Source organism: Hordeum vulgare, chromosome 6H (assembly GCF_904849725.1).
Source record: "Hordeum vulgare subsp. vulgare chromosome 6H, MorexV3_pseudomolecules_assembly, whole genome shotgun sequence".
Classification (NCBI taxonomy): domain Eukaryota; kingdom Viridiplantae; phylum Streptophyta; class Magnoliopsida; order Poales; family Poaceae; genus Hordeum; species Hordeum vulgare.
This window is the reverse complement of record NC_058523.1, coordinates 298895921-298919984: the sequence shown is the minus strand read 5'-3', so window position 1 is coordinate 298919984 and position 24064 is coordinate 298895921.

The window sequence follows — 24064 nt, the reverse complement described above, 5'->3', positions numbered from 1 at the left end:
CCCAATGAATTATGTGAGTTACAACTTGAGGAATAATTCATATCCTCTTATGTGAGTTCTGTGAGATGCCCAACTTTGTGTAGGTATGTTCTTCCAACATTTTTCTCTATTATCACATTTGTAGTACGATGAAGATCCCGAAGGAAGGATGATGAATTTATCAGGATGACCTAAGTCAGAGAATTGAAGACTTCAACGAAAGGGATCAACTTCTTCAAGAAGAGCAACCGAGACAAGAAGACTCGTTAGAATCTTGTATCTAAACGTTTCCCCCTTACCTCTACCTCTTAATTCTCGGGGCGAGAATTTCTTTTAGTGGTGGAGAGTTGTGACGCCCCGGTAGTTAAGCTATAGTAACAACACACTAATGGTGCCATGTCATCGAGTTTAACTAAGTTAAGTTCCCACTTGATAAAAATCAAAGCCAATTTCAAATCAAAAGTAAAGTCAAATAAATCATTTCATCAAACAGTAAAATAAAAATGTTGGCTGAGTTGAAAATATTGATTAAGTAATTTTCATGTTGAAACAAGCATCATTTGACTCACAGATAAACCCTAGGAAATTGATAAGTTGTTCAACCGCAAACAACTAGATCATGTTAAATTCTAAAAATGTTTAAACCTTTCCAAATGGCCCCAAATTTTCATGGAACTTAGAAATATTGTCTAGTAATTGTATGCCAAATACCATGAGTGAAAAAATTCAATTGATACATCAAATAAATACAACACCGAAACTATAAAATAAGGCACATAAATAAAATAAAATGAAAGAGGCATAGTTTACTGGGCATTTTGACCCATCTAGCCAATTGGCCAGCCCAGCCCACCTCACCTCTCCTTCTTCCTCGCTACAGCAGACGGGGGATGCGTGGCAGCCATCCATGTCCGTCATGGATGCGTGGAGGCCATCCGGGCCCCAAACCCCCCTACTACCACCCTCCGGCGCCCCCTCGGAACCCTAGCGCCAACCCAGCCCCCACTGGATCCCTCCTCCCATGCCCCTCTGCTCACGCCGCAACACACCACGCAGAGAGGAGCAGAGCCCCCCGCCCCCTCCACATCGGCGTCTCGCCCCCGACCCCGCGTTGTCGTTCGCCGTCACCGGCGCCCGCCCACACCGGTGCCACCTCGCCGGACCCTCCTTCCTCGCCGCCTCCCCGACCCCGTCGCCCTCGCGCCCTCTGCCACCTTCTACACTGGATTGTGAGCCCCCCACCTCCTCCTTCTCCCTCCGGTCCGGCGCCCCCTCCCCTCGCTCCCGCGCCCCCGTCCCTGGCCACTTCTTCGGCCGATCGACCCTCCGCTGTGGCCATGACCTCGCCCCGCCATGCGCCCTGGCCGCGCTAATCGCATGCCGGCCTCGCCCGCGCACTGCTCGCCGCCACCACCGCTTCTAGGTCCTGTCGCTCCCTGCTGCGCCTGCCTGCTGCTGATGTGGGTTGCTAATGCCGCTTGCCGCCGCCGCCCGGAGATGTTGTTGCTGCTGCTGCTGCTGTGCGCGTGCACTCGTGCGTGGCCTCGCTGCAGCCTGGCTGAGTCCGCTTGTGTCACTCGCAGCCGCCCCTGTCTGCTCTTCTTGCCGAGTGCAGCCGTTGCTGCTTGCCACTGCATCTTGCTAGCTGCGTCGCTGCTGCTCTACATGGTACTCGCCGTTGATGCTTGCCGTCGGCTAGCGCTGCTTGCTGCTACTGCTAGTGCGCCGCTGTTGCTGCCCCTCCGCTACCGCTGCCGCTCCTGCTAGGTGTCGTTGCTGCTGTTGCATGCTGCTACCAGCGGCTGCTTCTGCCGCTAGCCATGGCCATGGCCAGCCCACGGGTGTGCCTCGTGTGTGTGGTGTGTGAGTCGGTTTGCGTGTGTCTGCACAGCCACGGCCGGCTGTGCCACCGGCCGGCCGTGAGCTTATTAATTTATGTTAGATTAGGTGCTAATTAGTCTAGGCCAAGTAGGGCCCCTTTAGTTAGTAGTTTAATTATTTATTTTAGATAGCCTTGGCCCAATGACATGTAGGCCCCCAAATTAAATAAGTTAGATATATGTATTTGTTTAGGTATAATATATGACATGTGGGGTCGATTCCTTTTAATTAAAAAAAGATTTTAAAAAATAAAATGTTTAATTAATTAATTAATTCGTGGTCTAACTAATTAGCTTAATTAATCTGGCTAGTCTATGACACGTGGGTCCATTGACCTTGTTGACGAGTCACACTTTAACTCGTCAACTGCTCACAAGGCATGCTCACTGGACCCTGATCTCACTGTTATAGACTATGGCTTCAGTTGCACTAGTTGAGAAAAGAATACCCTATTTATTTTTTACTTAAATAATTCCTAAATATTGTTAAATCTTTGTAAAACCATAGAAATTAAACCATAACTCCAATGAAAATATTTTGAACATCAAAGTTGACCAAAAAAACGAGGCGACCCCGGATACGATGTTCGTTCGTATGTCACGTGTCCCTAGCAATGACGTATAGTACTGCATTAACTCATGCCTAGCGCTACATTTCCCCATGTCATATTTTGTGATGCATTTGATTGCCCTGTTATTTATTGTGTTTCCGCTACGCTACTTCCTTTCCAGTAGACCCCGAGACCGATGATGATCCGGTGATCAACTACTTCCCGGTCGAGGATCCATTTTTGTCTGCAGAGCAACCAGTCAAGCAAACCCCCTTGATCATTCCTATATCACCTATTCTTTCTCCCTCATGTTTGCATTAGAATTTTGCTACTGTTGTAGTTAGCTCCTATATCTGATGCATAGCCTGTTTTTGATAAAACTGCTACATTATTCTACTGCACCTTAAAACTGTTTAGTATAGGTGGAGCAGTCATCCCCTTGCCCCCTTAGTCCAGTTGCCCTCGCTTTATCATCAAGTCTCGATCAATTGATCGACGAGCCAAGACCCGACACCACACTCACACCCCCCTTAGTTGTATAAAGTTGCAGAGCTACTATCGAGTACCGAGGGTGATACCTCGTTACGTACTCTGATGTTAGCGTTGTAGTGTAGTTGTCCGGTGATGCATAACTTAGCATAGTTCTGATGTCAGTCTTGCGATTATTTTGGATGAGTACTCACCGTTGGTTTGCTCCCCCTTTTCCCCTCGATCCATTGCTCCGACCAGATGATGGAGCCTAGGAGATGGTGTTCCCCCCCGCCGCCGACTGCTATCCCGACGGTGCCTACTACGTGGAAGGCGGTGACTACCAGGAGTAGTTAAGGAGGTTCCCAGACAGGAGGCCTCACCTCGTTTGATTGTTGTATCTTTTGTGCTAGCCTTCTCTAAGACATTATCATGTTTCATGTGTGTACTCCGATATTTGTTGCTTCCGCTAACTCGTGAGTTTATCGAGCTTCTGTATTCTAGCCCTCGATACCCCTAGCTTGTAATATGAAGCTTGTATGTTTTTATTTGTGCTAGAGTTTTGTTGTGATATCTTCTCGTGAGTCCTTGAGCTTGGTCGTACACATTTACGTGTATGATTAGCGTACGATCAAATCGAGGGCGTCACGAAGCATATGCACCTTCAGCTCCATCTCCAGCATCAACTTATGCACCTCCAGTATCCACTCCTCCAGCTCCAAGACATTCTGCACAAGACTTCGCGGACGCTCTTCTGTCAACCCCATCATTAGCTACTCAAGGAACGAGTAACTCTATACTTTTTGAACTTTTTGGTAACTTGTTGTCAAAGGGGGAGAAATATATAGATCATAGACTTCATGTGAGAGAGAGAGCTTTTGATTTATTTGCTCTCGTTTGGTTTCAAAACCTTGATATTTTGGATGACTTTATCTTGTGTGTAATCATACGCTTTATCTTGTGTGATGCTACATTACTATCTTTTAGCTATCCTTGTGATGATCATTCACTTATCTTGTTGGTGTCATGTGCTTACTATTCATTCTTATCTTGTTTACGCGCCACCAAGATGTATGTGACATGGAAGAGTGACCCATGATCCTAATTGATTGTGCATTTGCATTCAAATCCAAATTTTAAATAATGCAAAAATTTAGGGGGAGCTCTTGCTTTTTACATACTTCTCAAAGCGTCGATGCTAATCATTGATTATATTTTTTGTGGAAGCTTTGATCTATATGTTGTCATCAATTACCAAAAAGGGGGAGATTGAAAGCACAATTGCGCCCGAGGGTGGTTTTGATAATTGATCACAACATATGCATCATTGGACTAATATGTTTTCCAAATATATTTTAGAAAAGTTCAAAAGATGCTATGCCTAAAGGTTTATGCGGAGATGTCCCTTGATGCAAGAAAGGAATAATATTGGCTCAAGCTTCAAGCTAGAAGGCTCTTGATTTTCTATTTTGTGAGAAATCTCATTTTAGTCCATAGGAAAGTCAATATTATTAAAAGGGCGTGAGGTAGTAAAATGAACTGATTGCTCTAAGTGCTCTAAGTCACCCAGCAAAATACTCACTCATTTTCCCCACTGTTAGAGCATATATCTCCATATGTGGTTTTGATAATTGATGACAATTCCTATGAACTAATGGTTGCCTTAAGTTATATTTATAGGATTTGTCCATAGGCACTTCTTGAAGTCCATCTGTTGGGTTCAAGGAGTTTATATGATGACCAAGATGGTATTCAAGGTATTATCCAAAGAATGGTCATAGAGACACTAGGTTGATCAAGATCTCAGACAAAGAGTAAATCAAGATGATGAACACACAAAACGTATAAGATGTACCGAGAGGGATCAAGTGATCCCATGGTATGGTAAGCACTGTCCATTACGTGTTTGTGTACTAACCCATGGTCTCTGTGAGACTCCTATGTGGGGGTTAGGTGTGCTTCCATGGACTTGCGTCAAAAGGAAGATCTCATACAACTCATGAAGGATGACGTCAAGTGGTGATCGTCATCAAGATTGTGGTGTGCAAGTTCAAGTGGATCAGCACGAATATATCATTGAAACTATTGTTAATGAGCATGTGTTAATAAGGACAAGCTCATGTGCTAACAAGGACAAGATCAAGATAAGCATTCCTGAGCACTACATGCTTGATTCTTGTGGATGTTCACATGGTGGACAAATGAAGATGAATACATTAGCTAGGCTTTCCACATTGTGTATGGGAGAGCTACTTGAAGACTGCATGATGTCTTGCTTTCAACTTGGGCCAAGAAGGAACAACAACATCAAGCTCAAGTGAAAGGGCTAACTCAAAGGTATCAGTCCCTTTGACGTTAGTGGTGCGGAGTGATGATCAGCGAATAAAAGTATACACTCAAGTATGGATCATCGGTACCCCTTTTACAATTCTTGAGTCTTTAGGGATCCCGCACTATTAAGAGGGGATCACAGGTTTTGCGATGAACTTGCTCAAACTACATATCCACTGTTCTGCTCAGACCACATATTCTCTACTCTCTTCCAATCTCAAAAAAGGTCTATTGCCTCGGACTTCCGGCTCCCTCCGGACGTCCGAGGGCCGGACGACCGGCAGGCTTCGGAAATACGGAGCCCTCCACCAGAAGTACTTGAGTCATATAACTCGGAATTCCGGCTCCCTCCGGACATCCGAGGGCCGGACGTCCGACTAGCTTCGGAAATCCGGAGCCCTGCACCAGAAGAACGTGAGCTATATAACTCGGATTTCCGGCTCCCTCCGGACATCCGAGGGCCGCACGTCCGTCCCCTTTCGTAAATCCGGAACCTCCCACCAGAAGAGGTTGAGTCGAATAACTCGGATTTCCGGCCTTCTCCGGACGTCCGGTCGCTGTTCAATTCACAGTGTTTCCAGTAATAGCTACAGCCCTCGGACGACCGACCCCTGTCGGACGTCCGACCCCTTGCGAACGCCCGGACTTCCGAGAACTTCCGGACGTCCGGACCCTGTGTGACTTAAAGTGTCCCCAACAGCTGTTTTTCTCTCCCCACTATAAATACCCCCCTCCCACTTCGTCAGAGTGTGCCCAACACAGCCTTTTCCTCATAAGAACACATTTCTCCCCCACACACATTTGCTCACACCAAATCTTAGATCCCAAGAGCATTTGTGAGCCCCTTTGAGAGTTGTTCCAATCAAAAGATAGATCGTCTCCCTCTCCTCCTCTCAACCCAAGCTATTTGAGATTTGAGCAAGTTTTGAGCATTCCCCATGATCTTGTTACTCTTGGAGGTTGGAGACTCCTAGGCGGTAGGAGTTCTTCGGAGAGGAATCAATCCGTGTGATTACCCCCCGGAAAAGTTTGTGAGGGTTTGGAAGCCACCTCAAAGGCTTACCACTAGTGGTTGAGAAACGCCTTCGTGGTGTTATCTCAAAGGAAGAATAGGGTGAGCCTTTGTGGCGTTGGTGTGCCTTCGTGGTAACATCCACCTCTCTAATGGTGACTAGCTTCCCTCCAAGGAAGTGAACATCGGGATACATCTTCGTCTCAGTGACCTTGGTTATCCTTAACCCTAACTCCTTACTTGTGGTTTACTTGTGTTACTTGAGCATACATACATAGCATATTGTTTGTGCTCATTATATTGTGTTGGCTATTTCTTGTACAAGATTAATCATTCAAGCATACCTTCTATATCCACACGTTCACACTTGCAACTTTTGATATATCGTGTGCTAGTGTGATCTAGTATCTTGTGTCGTTCACCTACTTGTCGTGTGATATAGCTCAAGTAAGTTTGTGTAACTTACTTGTGCTTGTTAGTAACTATATTGTGTCCATCTTGGTAGATCGTGTTGTTGATACACGTTGCAGTGCCTAGTGCATTTAGGATTTGTGCTTGACAAGTATCCTCTTAGTTTATTTCTGCATTAGGTTTAAGCCAAATCCGAAGAAGTTTTTAAATAGCCTATTCACCCCCCCTCTAGGCGTCATCGAGGTCTTTTCACCCACAAAAACAATCTGTCAAATTCCACATACACAAATTCGGTGTCACCAACTTTCATATTTCGGACCCACCGAGTTTAACCTCACACAGAAACCCTAGCCATTCCCACCAAACCGGTGCAACCGAATCCATATCGGTGCTACCGAGTTTGGGTGACCAACTTTCGGGTGCCTCGATACACAAAATCGGAAACTCTGAGTTTGAGTATCGGTGCCATCGAGTTTGGCCATCTGACTGTTAGCCATCTTTTTTGTGCCATCGAGTTTTATATATCAGTCTCACCAAGATTCAAAAGTTCACACCTTTGTGCTAATCGATACCACCGAGTTTTCAACTTCGCTATCATCGAGTTTGCTACTTTGTGTGTAACGGTTGGATTTTGGCTGCTGCCTAAATATACCCCTTCATCCAGCTCTCATTCGAGAGAGAAGCACTCGGAACACACACTTCATTTCCAGATCCATTTTCTAAGAGAGAATCACATGCTCATGTGTTGAGACCAAGATATTCCACTCAATTCATTTGAATCTTGATCTCTAGCCTCCCCGAACTGCTTTCCACCAAACAACCTTGCCTACCCATTCATATTCTCTGTGAGTGAGCGATTTTGTGTTGAGGAGACTATCTTTAGAAGCACAAAAGCAAGGAGTTCATTGATCTACCACATATATTACCTTTTGGAGGTTGGTGCCTCCTAGATTGGTTAGTGTCGCTTGGGAGCCTCCTTCTTCGTGTTGTGAAGTTGAACCAAGAGGTTTGTAAGAGCAAGGAGATTGCCTACTTCGTGAAGATCTACCATGAGTAAGGCTAGTCCTCCGTGGACGGAAGATGTGATGGAATAGACAAGGCCACTTCTTCGTGGACCCTTCGTGGGTGGAGCCCTCCATGGACTCTCGTAGCCATCACCCTCCATGGGTTGAAGTCTCCATTAACATGGATGTACGATAGAGCCACCTATCGGAACCATGCCAAAAATCGTTGTGTCAACCTCATGCGTTTGATCTCCCTACTTACTCCTTTACTTTACACTTGCATGTTTTACTTTCCGCTGCTACACTGTTAGAAATGCATGTGTAGGGTGTACTTGACTTGCTATAACTATCATAGCCGTCTCTCAACTAAAATTGGGAAAGGGCAAAAAATTTATCTTGTCAAGTAGTCTAATCACCACCTCTAGACATACTTTCGATCCTACACAACAAAACTCAAAACATGTTTTTTTTCGTTTCCGAGAGCCATGTCCGTGCCTCTCGCGAAAGCAAAAAATTGTCTCTCGTGAAAAAAAAAGCGTATTTTTCGCGAAAAAAAATATTGGATTTTTTCTATCAAAAAACTAAGAAAGATCGAAGAAAAACCGAAGGACCAAAAAATCAATCTAAAAAGACGAAAACACGTGCGAAAAAATAAAAAAAAATGAAATTTGAAGGAAACGCTCAGAGCGCGGCACGTGACGGCGGCTGAGAACGCGCCAAGTGGCGACACGGGGGAGTGCTCGCTCAGAGGCTCTGAAAGTAGCGCTTGTTAACTAGTGACTCCCACGATTCTGGCTTCCTTGGTGCTCGGCCACCAAAAGTCCGCACTCATATTTGTACCTCTATTCATATACCTATACCTATACATATATACTTATACCTAATACCTAATACATACTAATACATATGCTCGTGCGTTATAATGGGAAAGTTAATTGACGTGTTTATTAAAATATCCGTTAGCACGACCAAGCAACATTCTAGTTATGTTTGGTCATGGCACATAGACGCACACTAAGATCTAACAAAAATTCATACCAGTAGTACATTAAGAAGCATGCTAGAGAGATAATATTTTTGGTACGAAAATTCTGATTTTAAAGAGCCTATTTTTTTTAAAATATCAAGGCATTATTTATAAGCTGAAGACATGTTTGGAATTTGCATGAAGTCGTGAGAAAATCTAAATAAAACTATTCTATTAAATACGTTTTAGGACACCTCTTCCTTTTCATTATTGCATTGCATGCATGTTATACCTTTAGTATTAATATCAATTCCTTTGAGTTATTCTCTCCTTCATATTTTTTTGGATCTTCCATTTTTTATCTTCGGTGATTATGCCCTTTATTCTCTCCTTTCTTCATTACTACTATATGCCCATTAAAACCGATCATTCATACTCCCTTCGATCCATATAGGTCCTTCTAACATATTTCATATGTATAAAGGTTATATAAAAGTTATATTATGGGTTAACATTTCCCAAAATACACCATTGCAACTAATTGGGTTGATTAAGGTTATGACTAAATTTTTTTTTAAAGTGGTACACATGAACAAATAATAACACGGTTGGAAACTACACATTATTTTGTTCAAATTATATATATATATATATATATGTGTGTGTGTGTGTGGGTGTGTGTGTGTAGAAAGTCTACTCGCCACCCAGGATGCAAAATAAGTTATTCTTCACCCACGTAATCTTACAACCATTTCATAAATAAATTATATTTTAAATACCAATAGTTACATTAACATTGATTCATTACGTAAAATTTGATATAAAAAAATATAGGTCATAAGATAAAAAAATTCATTTCATGTATATGTTACACTATATTTTTATGTTTGTAATTTTACTTGACATAAAATATTTTTTATAGTGACCATATATTTTCTTACGCTCTCTTTTTACGTATGAAAAAAATTAAAACATAAAATTACGATGCATTGATAGAAAATAAAGGGGTGAAGAATAACTATTATTCACCGAGGGTGACGAATAGCCAATAACCTTCATGGCCCGTCCATGTTACGTGTACCTGAAGTTGAAGATGCCAGGACCGAAAGGTGTGATCACCATCACAGGCAATCGGCAGTGGGCTGAAGAGTGTCTGCAGTAGGGATCAAGGATCGCCGACCAACCGATGGCCGTCCTTGAGCTGGACGAATACAAGAAAATAGTCGACCCCGCCGACCTGATGCGCTCGAAGAAGCCAGCTTCAGAGTCTGCATTTCAGTCGGCGGGAGAGACGAAGAAGGTCAGCATCCACCCGACGGACGCCACTGCTGCCCCGACGAACATCTCCACCACCCTCGATCCTAAATAGGAAGCCGAGCTCACCCAATTCCTCCATGAGAACTGGGACATCTTCGCATGGAAACCCTCTGACATGCCAGGTGTACCCAGGGAGTTGGCTGAGCACCGACTACACGTGGATTCCACGGCTCGGCATGTCCGAGAGCGCCTGCGCCGGTCTGCCGCGCACAAGAGGAAGGTAATCGGGGAAGAGGTGGCCAAGCTACTCGCAGCCAACTTCATTCGCGAGGTTCACCACTCCGAGTGGCTCGCCAATGTTGTCATGGTGCCCAAGAAGGACAAGTCGCTCCGAATGTGCATCGACTTCAAGCATCTCAATAAGGTCTGCCCGAAAGACCATTTTCCGCTCCCCCGCATAGATCAAATTGTCGATTCGACTGCGGGCTGCGAGCGTCTGTCATTTCTCGATGCCTACTCGGGCTATCATCAGATCCGTCTGTATGGTCCCGATGAATTCAAAACAGCCTTCATCACCCCATTCGGGTGCTTCTGCTACATCACTATGCCATTCGGTCTGAAGAATGCAGGAGCTACCTTTATGCGCATGATCCAAAAATGTCTCCTCGATCAGACCGGTCGGAATGTGGAGGCATATATGGATGATATCGTAGTCAAGTCACGCAAAGGTTCCAACCTGCTGACTGACTTGGCAGAAACATTCGCCAACCTTCGTAGGTACGATATCAAGCTCAACCCCGCCAAATGTTCGTTCGGCGTTCCCAACGGAAAGTTACTCGGTTTATTTGTTTCCGAACGAGAGATCGATGTCAACCCCGAAAAGATCGGGACCATCGTCCGAATGGAGAGGCCGGTCAGAATACACGATGTTCAACGGCTTAGAGGTTGCCTAGCGGCTTTGAGCAGGTTCATCAGTCGACTCGGCGAAAAAGCACTTCCTTTGTACCGACTCATGAAGAAATCAGATACTTTCGAGTGGACAGATGAAGCCCAAGTCGCATTCGACGACCTCAAAGTCCTACTTTCCACCCACCCGGTTCTTACTGCTCCGCTCAGTAAAGAGCCCCTTCTTCTGTATATCGCGGCTACAAATCAAGTCGTCGGTACTGTTCTTACACTCGAACGAAAAGAAGAAGGCAAAGCATACAAAGTTCAGCGGCCAGTGTACTACGTCTCTGAAGTCCTGACTCCTTCCAAGCAGAGGTATCCCCACTATCAAAAACTTATCTACGGGATTTACATGACTGCGAAGAAGGTGGCTCACTATTTCCAAGACCACTCGGTGTCTGTCGTTTCTGATCCTCCATTGTCGGAAATTCTCCACAATCGAGATGCGTCAGGCCGAGTGGCGAAGTGGGCGATGGAGATGCTGTACTGTGACATCAAGTTCGAGGCCAAGAAAGCTATTAAGTCTCAAGCTCTGGCTGACTTCATAGCAGAATGGGTAGAACAACAGCAACCGACCCACATCTGCTCGGCCCATTGGACAATGTTCTTCGATGGGTCCAAGATGTTGAATGGCTCCGGCGCTGGCATTGTGATCATATCACCAAAGGGCGACAAGCTCAAGTACACGCTACAGATACACTTCGATTCCTCCAACAACGAGGCGGAGTATGAAGCTCTCCTTTACGGGTTGCGTATGGCCATCTCACTCGGTGTCTGTCGCCTGATGGTCTACGGCGATTCAGATCTGGTGGTCAATCAAGTGATGAAAGAGTGGGATGTCAGAAACCCCACCATGACTACATACTGCAATGCAGTGAGGAAGCTTGAGAAGAAGTTTGAAGGTCTAGAACTTCACCATGTTCCAAGACTGAAGAACCAAGCGGTTGACGAGTTAGCGAAACTCGGATCCACTCGGAGACCAGTCCCGAGTGACGTCTGCCTCGAGCACCTCCACGTCCCCTCAGTCAAAGAAGATCGTTTCACAGAGGAACCAGTACAACCCAAGAGCACAACAGATCCGACTGAAGTCGATGCACCTACTGTGGTTGATCTGGTCATGGAGATTTTGGCTGTCATTCCCGATTGGACTGTGCCGATCATGGCATATATCTTGAGGCAAGAACTTCCAGAAGACGAAGTACAAGCCAGGCAGATAGTCCGCAAGTCGAAGTCATTCACTGTCATTGATGGCCAATTGTACAAGGAAAGTATCTCAGGCGTTCTTCAACGATGCATCTCCCCAGAGGAGGGGCAGCTGATTCTGGAGGATATTCACTCGGGGACCTACGGTCATCACACTTCTTCGAGAGCAATCGTCGCCAAGGCATTCAGGGCTGGCTTCTTTTGGCTGCAGGCTAACGAGATGGCTAAGGATATGGTTGATCGATGTGAGGGCTGCCAGTTCTACTCCAACAAGTCCCACAAGCCAACGTCTGCGTTAAAGACGATCCCTCTGGTGTGGCCGTTTGCAGTGTGGGGATTAGATACAATCGGCCCATTCAAGACAGGCCAAGGTGGATACACACATCATTTGGTGGCAGTCGACAAGTTCATGAAATGGATTGAAGCGAAGCCCATCAAGAAGCTCGACGCTTCGACAGCCATCAAGTTTGTCACGGACATCATCTTCAGATTCGGTGTACCTCACAGCATAATTACGGACAACGGGACAAACTTTGACTCGGACGGATTCAAAGGTTTCTGTACAAGCCAAGGCATCCGAGTGGATTTTGCTTCCGTAGCACATCCTCAGTCCAATGGACAAGCAGAGCGGGCAAACGGGCTTATTTTGCAAGGATTGAAGCCCCGACTCCTGCGAGAGATAGGACATGCCGCTGGCGCTTGGGTTACCGAGCTACCTTCAGTGCTTTGGGGACTTCGCACAACCCCGAACAGATCTACAGGGCGATCACCGTTCTTCCTCGTTTATGGAGCAGATGCGGTCCTTCCGAGTGACTTGCTTCACAATGCGCCACGAGTCGAACTCTTCTCCGAAGCCGAAGCAGAACAAGCAAGGCAAGACGGAGTGGATCTTATGGAAGAGGAGCGCGAGATGGCACTAACTCGCTCGACCATTTATCAACAAAATCTGCGGCGTTCTCATGCACGCCACGTCAGAAGTCGGACGTTCCAAGCAGGCGACCTGGTGCTCCGAGTGGATCAACAAAGACCTCAAAAGTTGGCTCCGGCCTGGGAAGGACCCTTCATCATCTCCAAGGTGCTGAACAACGGGGCATACAAACTCTACAACATCGAGAGGGAGACAGACGAGCCGCGCGCATGGAACGGAGATCTCCTGAAGCGCTTCTACACGTGACCGTCGACTGAAGCGATGTAAAGAACAAGTATTGGCGAAATAATATAATGCAGATTGAGTTTTTTGCAGGTTCAAAGTTCTTCTGCGGTCGCAGACTCCGGTCTAAAAAAAAACTTAGTTGCGATCCAGAATCGCCTAAGTATTAACTTTCTTCGAGTGTGCACTTAACATCACACTCGGCGGCTTAGCTGCGATCCAGCATCGCCTAAGTATTAACTTTCTCCGAGTGTGCACTTAACGTTACACTCGAGGGCTTAGCTGCGATCCAGCATCGCCTAAGTATTAACTTTCTTCGAGTGTGCACTTAACGTCACACTCGGGGGCTTAGCTGCGATCCAGCATCGCCTAAGTATTAACTTTCTCCGAGTGTGCACTTAACGTCACACTCGGGGGCTTAGCTGCGATCCAGCATCGCCTAAGTATTAACTTTCTCCAAGTGTGCACTTAACGTCACACTCGGGGGCTTAGCTGCGATCCATCATCGTCTAAGTATTAACTTTCTCCGAGTGTGCACTTAACGTCACACTCGGGGGCTTAGCTGCGATCCAGAATCGCCTAAGTATTAACTTTCTTCGAGTGTGCACTTAACGTCACACTCGGGGGCTTAGCTGCGATCCAGCATCGCCTAAGTATTAACTTTCTTCGAGTGTGCACTTAACGTCACACTCGGGGGCTTAGCTGCGATCCAGCATCGCCTAAGTATTAACTTTCTCCGAGTGTGCACTTAACGTCACACTCTGGGGCTTAGCTGTGATCCAGCATCGCCTAAGTATTAACTTTCTTCGAGTGTGCACTTAACGTCACACTCGGGGGGCTTAGCTGCAATCCAGCATCGCCTAAGTCTTAATTTTCTCTGAGTGTGCACTTAACGTCACACTCGGGGGCTTAGCTGCAATCCAGCATCGCCTAAGTATTAACTTTCTCCGAGTGTGCACTTAACGTCACACTCGGGGGCTTAGCTGCGATCCAGCATCGCCTAATTATTAACTTTCTTCGAGTGTGCACTTAACGTCACACTCGGGGGGCTTAGCAGCGATCCAGCATCGCCTAAGTGTTAACTTTCTTTGAGTGTGCACTTCACGTCACACTCGGGGGCTTAGCTGCGATCCAGCATCACCTAAGTATTAAACTTCTCCGAGTGTGCACTTAACGTCACACTCGGAGGCTTAGCTGCGATCCAGAATCGCCCAAGTATTAAACTTCTCCGAGTGTGCACTTAACGTCACACTCGGAGGCTTAGCTGCGATCCAGAATCGCCCACGTACTAACCTTCTCCGAGTGTGCACTACACGTCACACTCGGGGGCTTAGCTGCGATCCAGAATCGCCCACGTACTAACCTTCTCCGAGTGTGCACTACACGTCACACTCGGGGGCTTAGCTGCGATCCAGCATCGCCTAAGTATTAACCTTCTCCGAGTGTGCACTTCACGTCACACTCGGGGGCTTAGCTGCGATCCAGCATCGACTGTTTTCCTTTGGCTTCACCAAGAAACGCCAAACAAAAACTCGAATCAACATTGCAACAGAAGAGCAAAAAAACGGATTCCAAAATTCTCGCAAAGATAGCTAACTCGGTGCGGATCAAGCTTACCCGCACCGATTTAAAAGTGTGACAGCCAACAGAAGTGGCCAAAGTACCTTACAGATAAAACACTCTGCATACCGAGGATAAAGTTTTCTTACGCGTCAGCAGGGTCAGCGCCAGTACTAGAGTGCTCAACGAAGGTGTCCAAGTCGATTCCATCGGCGATGCGGGTAGCACTCTCAAGGAACGTCTCCATGAAGTCTTTGAATCGAAGCTTCTTCGTGTTGGCGACCTTTAGTGTCTTCAGCTTTTCCTCACGCACCTCCTTGCAATGGACTCGGACCAAGGACAGAGCAACATCTGCACCGCAACGAGCTGCAGATTTCTTCCACGACTGCACTCGGTTGGGAATATCCTCCAGTCGGGTCATCAGGTTCTCCATCTCCTGCCGCGACTCATCTTCTGGCCAAAGCTCCTTGTCGATTCGGCCGACGACTTCTCTCAGTCGACCGATGAAAGGACCAACTTTGCCCACGCGGGTGTGCGCACGGAGCAGATCCCGATTGGCATCGTTGCCGAGTGGAACGTTCTCAAGAATCGAACGCTCCACGTCAGCTGCTTCAGCTTCGGCGTCAAAGCAAAAATCTGCGACAATAGGACAAACAGACAATAAGCGCCGAGTGTTACGCGCATAGAACAACCACTCGGAAAAAGCAGGACTTACTAGCCAGACACGTCATCATCTGCCGAGCCCAGTCGCTGACATATTTCTCTTGCGCCCTGCATTGTTTGTTCAGCACATCCATCTGACTCATCAGCGCAGTCCTCTGTTTCCCCATCTTTTCCACTTCCTCAGTCAACACCTTGTTCACTTCACGCGCCTGCTCCAATGACTTCTCCCGTTCCGCCAGAGCATCCTTCATGCTGGCCATTGCAAGCATGGCCGCATCAAGTTCACCGGCGAATTGATTCCTCTCCGCCTTGAGAGTCTCATAGGCTGATCCCATTTCACAGGTTTTCTGCCACCAAACACCAAGAGACAATCAGAAAGTTCAACAGTTAAAAGTCTAAATTCTTCAGACCCCTGCCGACGCAAGCAGTCGGCAGCAGTCTCGGGGACTATACCCAGTGGGTTCACTGAGAGTGACCCCACTGGCATGCAGCTCAAGCAGGCCTGCCCTATTGAGATGCATGTTATCACCTACGCCTACGAGGCAAAGGTTACCCTACCTGAGTACAACTTACTCTCGGAGACTCTTACAGTAAGTGCACTCCGAGTGCCACAACTGCTAGCAGTCGGTCATATTATTTACAGACACGACCAAAGCAAAGACAATATGTATAAAGACAACTATTGGTGCAAGCACTCGACAGAAGTCTCGGGGACTACACCCACTGGGTTCACTAAGAGTGAACCCATTGCAAACAACAACTGCTATTCAAGAACATCCAGTGGGTTACAGGAGAAAAGTAAAATACTTACTAGACCACTTACTCGGATATCATCGCGCAGCTCCAAGCTCTGATGGTACAAGGCCGCAACAGAGTCGTAGGCCCTCTTGGCTTCTCCAGCCATCAACTCCGCCTGCACCATAGCCCCCTTGGCCGCTCCCACCTGCTCCTCGGGAAGACGCTGGATGCTGAATTCAGCATTCGACGAACCTGGAATCGTCAGAGGTTCCTGAGGCATCCCAAGGTCCGCCCCAGTCGGCTCCTCACCCACCAACACTGGTTCAGTCTGTGGCAGCGCCTCAGTCGGCACCACGTCAGCAGCGAGAGCGGCGGCAGGAGGAGCAGCCTCGAGAACAGGCTCCACAGCTGGGTCGGCTCTCCCCTGGTCGCCCTCACCCACGCAAATCACCCCTGACAGACCGAATGACACGAGGTCTCAGAAAAAGAAAGAAGCACCTGACTGGGACACGATAGTATAAAACATTCGACGTCCCTACAACGCACATGGCTGGGATGAGACGACATTGTCCGTGTCCATGGGGTCGTCTTCCGGACACGCCGGAGAGGTGGCAGAAGTAGCGACCCTGTCGAGCGAGACCCATTCGGCCAGTAAACAGAAGTTCACTCGGATATCAGAAAGAATTGAAAACTGTGTACACTGACGTAGAGGTGACGGGGACAACAACTCTCATTCGCGGTAGAGCCTTCCGAGGCTTAGGCCCACTCGGTTTGATCACCTTAGAAGACTGACCCGCAGGCTTAGCGGCGGCATCCCTGGTCCTCTTAGTGCTTCGAACACTCGGGACCGCCGGAGCAGCAGGCGGAGCACTCGAAGACGCGGGAGGAGCCGAGGGGACGGCCGGCTCGTGTCGGTGCTTGGTCCGATGCTCTGGGTTCGGAGGTGGCGAGTCTTGCTCTTCGTCTTCTTCCTCCTCCCCGCTAGTCTCCTCCTCCGATTCCCCGCTGTCGGAGACGTATTCGGCGCTCTCCAGGCTGCCCTCTTGGCTGCCTTCCTCCTCTTCCTCCGCCGGATTCCCGTTCGAGACGAGGGAGAACCAGTTGGTCCACTCCTGCATAAATTTCAGTCGGCAATATCAGACATCACACAGAGATATAGACAAACGACAAGAATTGGGACAGTTCAGTGCACTCGGCAATGTCACTCACCTGATTCGGTGGAGGATGATCCGCGCTGTAAGGCCTCACTCGCCGAGATCCTTTGGGATTCTCGCAGGGGCCCGTGATTTGGAGCACCCACGAGGTCACCCTCTCCTAAGTCACGGCCACCACGTTGGTCCGAGTGGAGTCCTCGGGGCCTGTGTAATGCCACATGGCATGGTTACGAGCCTGCAGAGGCTGGATCCGTCGACCAAGAAAGACCTCCAGCAAGTCTATGCCGGTGACCCCCCTCCTGACGACGTCTCCGAGTGCCTCAACCAAGGGTTGGACGTCGTTCTTCTCCGCCCTCGTGAGCGCGAGTTGCTTAGGTGGGGCAGGCCGATCCAGACTGAAGGGAGGCAGCCGTGTTGAAGCATTCAGACAGGCGATATCCTGGTAGTAGAACCACGTCGACTGCCAGTTCCTGACCGACTCACATAACTGGAGAGCAGGATAACTGCTCCGACTCTTTTTCTGGAAACCTAGACCCCCGCAGAGCTGGAGAAGATGTGTTTTATCATCCGACTGGCTAAGTCGTTTGATGGTCTGGGATCTAGCAGAAAATATGTGCTTGAACAGCCCCCAATGGGGGGGGACAGCCAATGAAACACTGGCACAAGACTATAAAGGCAGAAAGGTGGGCGATGGCATTCGGAGGGAAATGGTGAAGTTGGGCACCGAAGTGATTCATGATACCCTTGAAGAAAGGATGCGGGGGTAAAGAAAAACCTCGATGGACGTGGCTGAGAAGCAAGACGCGCTCCCCCTCCTAGGACGCCGGCTCGACCTCATTCTCCGTCGGCAGCCTCCAGGACTTATGCACGATCATGCCGTGCTCCACCAGCTGCAAACATACCCCCCTCCGTCACCATGGAGGGGAGGAAATCACCTTGAATCCACCCCGCCGGCAGCGGCCGCTGCCGCCGCTGAGCAGGCGCCGCCGCCTTGCCCTTCTTCTTCCTCGCCTCCATCTTGCTGGTCTGACCCTTGGTCATGGAGGCGACGGCGAACCCTCGGGAGGAAGGAGAAGGAAGGAGTGTAGGAGCGCTAGAGGTGGCGAGGAAGACGCAGCAGGCGAGAGCGAAAGATTCGGCGAGCGTAACGAAGAAGCCTCGCCACCCAGATTTAAATAGGGTTCCGACTGGGTCACTGGCGGGTGGCCCCGAAACCTTATCCGCCCGACCGGCCGTGGCGATATCAGTGGAGGAGTTGAAGGCGCGAGAATCGAGGCGTCGGGCGCTACTCGAGTGCGCTGGCGTCATCCCCGCTGAGCGCGCGGAACCCGAAATTTGAGATCCCGGAAAATCCGCCGCTGTCAGTTGACCAGTAGCGTCAAAAGATGCCGCGGAAGCACTCGGCTTCCGACAGTCTGTTTCGCGTGCGCTTCCACTCGGATCGTTGGTCAGAAAAGATAAAATGGATCGAGGCAAGCAATGCCCAAGCCAAATCTAATCCAATCGGATCCAAACTTCAAGCATCGCTTCGTCGTTCCAACCCCAATCCATTTGGGGACTAATGATGGGGTCATAGTCCTAGGGTAGGGTCATAGGCCTGCCATGCAGGTCCTACCCAAGGACTACCCCTCACAAGGGACAGGGCCCTTAGTCAGTCCTGACTGAATTAAGGAGTCCCCATCATCCAGTCGGTAACAGGTCCTCAATCATCCAGTCGGAGACTAGCATTCGGAGGATACCAAGCTAACCGACTGGATACACTCGGTACATCGTAACCTTTGTGGAGGGAAACGGTCGTACGTTTCCGGGTGCATTTATTAGTATTTAGAGCATATGTTACCTGTAACGTACGCATTCAATCCCCACTACTCCACCCCTGTACCGGAACCGTTGTGGAGGGCAGCGCACTCTATATAAGCCGCCCTCCCCCACTGGTAGAGGGGTTAGAAAATCATTGTATTCCATATTCCACTCGACAACAAGCTCCGAGAGCACTGAGACGTAGGGCTGTTACCTCCACCGCAGAGGGGCCTGAACTCATACAACCTTGCCGTAGGTAGGACTCTGCCCATCTCATCCGTACCCTACACATCTACTGTCAGGCTTATACCCACGACAATAGTGATATCTTGTTTTGCTCGTAGTTGTTGATCCGTAGCTCCGTTTTGAGCGTGCCCTATATGAAACTTGCTAAGAATCTCGTGTAGTTTCATTTTATCTTGCTGGTTCTATGTTTTGAAGTGCTCGTGACCGTCTTTGCACACATATTGCATTCATGCCATCATATCTTGCGGTGTCCGTATCTTTTGATCCGTAGTCAGTTGGAGATGTTATCTATGTGTAAATTGCTTGTAACGACCCTTAGAATCACGTGAACCTATTTGTTTTGATGTTTACCAACTAATTAAATGTGTTAATTCAGACCTGGACAGAATTGTAAATTAACATGTGAGGTCGTTTCGGAGATGCTATATGTCATTTCCGACCTCATTTAAAATGCCTAGATAGGTAGATTAATTGCGCTTCATCTCTTGCCATGTTTAATCACATTTCATATTGTCGAGTAAATAATCGGGATAGAACTAAATAAATAAACATGGAGTTTCATCAATATGCAACTCGTTGCATATTGAACTTCACTTAAGGTGTAGTGTTTGTTTGTGTGAATTGTCATCCCGTGACTTGCATGTATTCAACTCCTCATGCATCATATGTGTTGTGCATCGTGTGGTGAATATCGTGTGCTGATTCTTGTTTCCGATTTGCTTCGTCTCGATAGAGTTCCGCAAGCATGTCGGATTGTGAGGACCCGTTCGACTACGTCGATTCGTCTGCTTCACGGAGTCATTCTTCTTCCAAGCGGGATCTCAGGAAAGATGACCATTTCCCCAGATACCATTACTATCATTGCCATGCTAGTTATATCGTTTCTATCGATTATGCGTCTTTACCTACCACATGTTAAATATCAGCCTCTCAACAATGCCATGAAAACCTTCAACCTGTTCAAGCTAGCAAACCACTGATTGGTTATGTTATCGCTTGCTTAATCCTGTGTTAGCGTTGCTAGTTGCAGGTGCAGTTGCTTCCACGTGATTTAATGGGTTCCTTGTTATATCACCATATTAATGCTATTTAAATTAATGCACCTATATACTTGGTAAAAGGTGGAAGGCTCGGCCTTTCTAGCCTGGTGTTTTCTTCCACCTTTGCCCCCTTAGTTTCGGCTACCGTTGTTATGTTCCATAATTGAGTGCTCCTAACACGATCGGGGTTGTTATGGGAACCCCCTTGATAATTCGTTCTAGATTAAAGCTGGTCTGGTAAGGCCCAACGTAGGTACTACATTTGCCCAACATAATAATTCTGTTCATTGAAATGCATAGTGAGTTAGCGCTACCCGAGGAGTAATTCTACATAATAGAGGGGGCCAGTGCTGATGGTGCTGGTCCAAAATAGAGCACTGTGCGGGGCCAACCCAGGGAAACTTGGGTGATTTCTATTAGGCCACCGTACGTGTAGCTTATTCGTCATGTCCTGAGAACGAGATACGCGGCTCCTATCGGGATCGTCGACACGTCGGGTGGCCTTGCTGGATTAGTTTTACCTTTGACGAGATATATTGTGCATCGGGATTCCGATGATGCTTTGGGTAAACTTAGAGTTGAGGTTTTCCACTAAGGAATCCGCGAGATCGCGAGTGTCGTGATCGAGGATTTCTATGCGGCTTGTGGTAATTTGTGATGGACTAGTTGGAGCACCCCTGCAGGGTTAAATCTTTCAGAAAGCCGTGCCCGCGATTATTTGGCAACATGGAAACTTTGTTTAACATTGGTTCTAGACAACTTGAAGTTAACTTAATTAAAACTTGCCAACTGTGTGCGTAACCGTGACTGTCTCTTTCGTGAGTTCCTTCTCCGATCGAGGACGCGATGGGGTCATGTCTGACGTAGGTAGGTGTTCAGGATCATTCATTTGATCAACAATAGTTCACGTACGTTATGCGTAGATCTTCCCCCTCTTATTTCTTGTACTCGTAAGTTTAGCCACCAAATACATGCTTAGTCGCTGCTGCAACCTCACCACTTAACCATACCTCACCCATTAAGCTTTGCTAGTCTTGATACCTTTGGAAATAAGACTGCTGAGTCCCGTGTGGCTCACAGATTACTACAACACCAGTTGTAGGTACAGGTAAAGGTTACTTGACGCGAGCGCGTTGATTGTTCATTTGGAGTTGCTTCTTCTTCTTCTTCTTCTTCTTCGATCTAGGATGGGTTCCAGGCTGGCAACCTAGGATAGCAAGGATGGACGTCGTTCTTCTTTTCTCGTTTGTTTTCGTCCGTAGTCAGACCTTGCTCTTCTTCATGATGTTTATGTATTGAACTGTTGTGACTCTGATGTAGCTTATGGCGAGTGTAAGCCAATTCTACATATATCTCTTCTTTTCAGTACATGTACTTGTAACGATATCCATTCTTGCGACACGACGAGATGCACTTCTATACCTGACGAGGCCCTCGTGCCAAATTGAGGATAGGGTCGCATCTTGGGCGTGACCCGGGAGTACTGTGGAAATTCCAACAGTACCCCTATCGGCCGCTCGCGCGTCCCTCTCCTTCGTCAGTTCTGCGCGTCCCTCTCCTCCCTCGCTATAAAGCCATGTAATCTCCCTCTTTATCACTTTATGCTGATTGTATATTGGGTTGAACCCTAGCCGCCGGTGGTGAGCTACATTACCTTTCCCCTTTCGATGAAATGAAATCCCAAGCTTCTTCTCTGAATTCCGCATGAGTTCTAGCGTTTAGCGTTCATAAACTGCTTCCAGTGAAGCTAGTGCTTGACAATTGGTATCAGAGCCCAGTCCTTCCTTGGCAAGGGGCAGGCGTAGGAATTAGTTTCAAATCTCAGATCGAAAAAGGTTTGTAGGAGGTGGCCGGAGTGGCGAAATTCGGGTGTAGTCGGGCGTTCTACCTGGTTGCTGGAGCATACTGCTGCAGTGGTAAAACCTCAGGGTTGAGGATCTGACCGTGTGCCAGTGGGTGCGTTGCTGGTGACGGTGTTGGCAACGGCGAGTGATTGAGCAGGGTAAATTCCCTCCCTTCCCTCCCGTCGAAGCAGTCAAAGGGTGCAAGCATGACAGGCGCAACAGAGTTAGCAACAATGGCAGATTTGCAGCTAGAGTCTCTGGAGCTGGATCTGAAGACACTGAGGCAGGAAATAGATGAGGATCGTAAGGAGTTTCACCAATTCCAAGCTACGGTAAACAGAAACTTCATTACCATGCAAAAGAATTTGGATAAGATTCAAGACAATTTCAGAAGGTTGCTATTGGACCCAGATCCGGGTAAGGGGGATGAGGCTGATAATGCCTCGGTTCAAGGTGAAGTTTTGCAGAAGGACAACCCTGTTGGATCACCTCAAGCAGCACCAGGGTGCCCAAAGTAGTTAGTTGCAAGTACACCACCAAGTGTGACTATGCGTGAAAAAGTTGTTCCTGGAGTGGTAGGTACAACAGTGTTAAGGGATCAGAATGGGAGAGAGTTGAACATGGATGGTACTCTGAAACAACCCTACAGACACCCCAATTTTGGGATTAACAAAGCAAAAGGAATGGGTCAAACTGCAATGGCAATGAATACTGCTCAAGAAATAGAAGGATATGACAACAATTACAAAAGAAGAGTGTGTACTCCAATGGACAATAGAAGAAGTCCTCTCACTGTGAAACCTGCTAAGTTGAACATGGTGGATTTTGAAGGAGAAGACCCTGAGTCTTGGATACAGAATTTAGAACAATATTTTGCTGCTGCTAGAACACCTATTGAGCATAGAACTGAATTAGCAATATCATATCTGAAGGGACTGATACGTCTCCGTCGTATCTACTTTTCTGAACTCTTTTGCCCTTGTTTTGGACTCTAACTTGCATGATTTGAATGGAACTAACCCGGACTGACGCTGTTTTCAGCAGAATTGCCATGGTGTTATTTTTGTGCAGATATAAAAGTTCTCGGAATGTCCTGAAAATTTATGGAGATTTTTTCTGGAATAAAAGAAAAATACCTGCACAAAGATCCACCGGAGGGGGCGTGCTAGTGGGCCACAAGCCCACAGGCCGCAGCCACCCCCCTAGGCCGTGTCATGCAGGCTTGTGGGGCCCACGTGGCACTACCGCCCCCAAACTCAGCTCTATATCTTCCGTCTCGCCCGAAAAAAAAAATCAGAGAGAAGGGTTCATCGCGTTTTGCGATACGGAGGCACCGCCACATCTTGTTCTTCATCTCGAGGGCAGATCTGGAGTCCGTTTCGGGCTCCGGAGAGGGGAAATCGTCGCCATCGTCATCATCAACCTTTCTCCATCGACAATTCCATGATGCTCTTCATCGTTCGTGAGTAATCTCATCGTAGGCTTGCTGGACGGTGATGAGTTGGATGAGATATATCATGTAATCGAGTTAGTTTTTGACGGGGATTGATCCCTAGTATCCACTATGTTCTAGATTGATGTTGCTACTACTTGGCTATGCTTAATGCTTGTCACTAGGGCCCGAGTGCCATGATTTCAGATCTGAACCTATTATGTTGTCGCCAATATATGTGTGTTTTAGATCCTATCTTGCAAGTTGTAGTCACCTACTATGTGTTATGACCCGGCAACCCCGGAGTGACAATAGCCGGAACCACTCCCGGAGATGACCATAGTATGAGGAGTTCATGTATTCACCGCGTGTTAATGCGTTGGTCTGGTGCTTTATTAAAAGGAGAACCTTAATATCCCGTCGTTT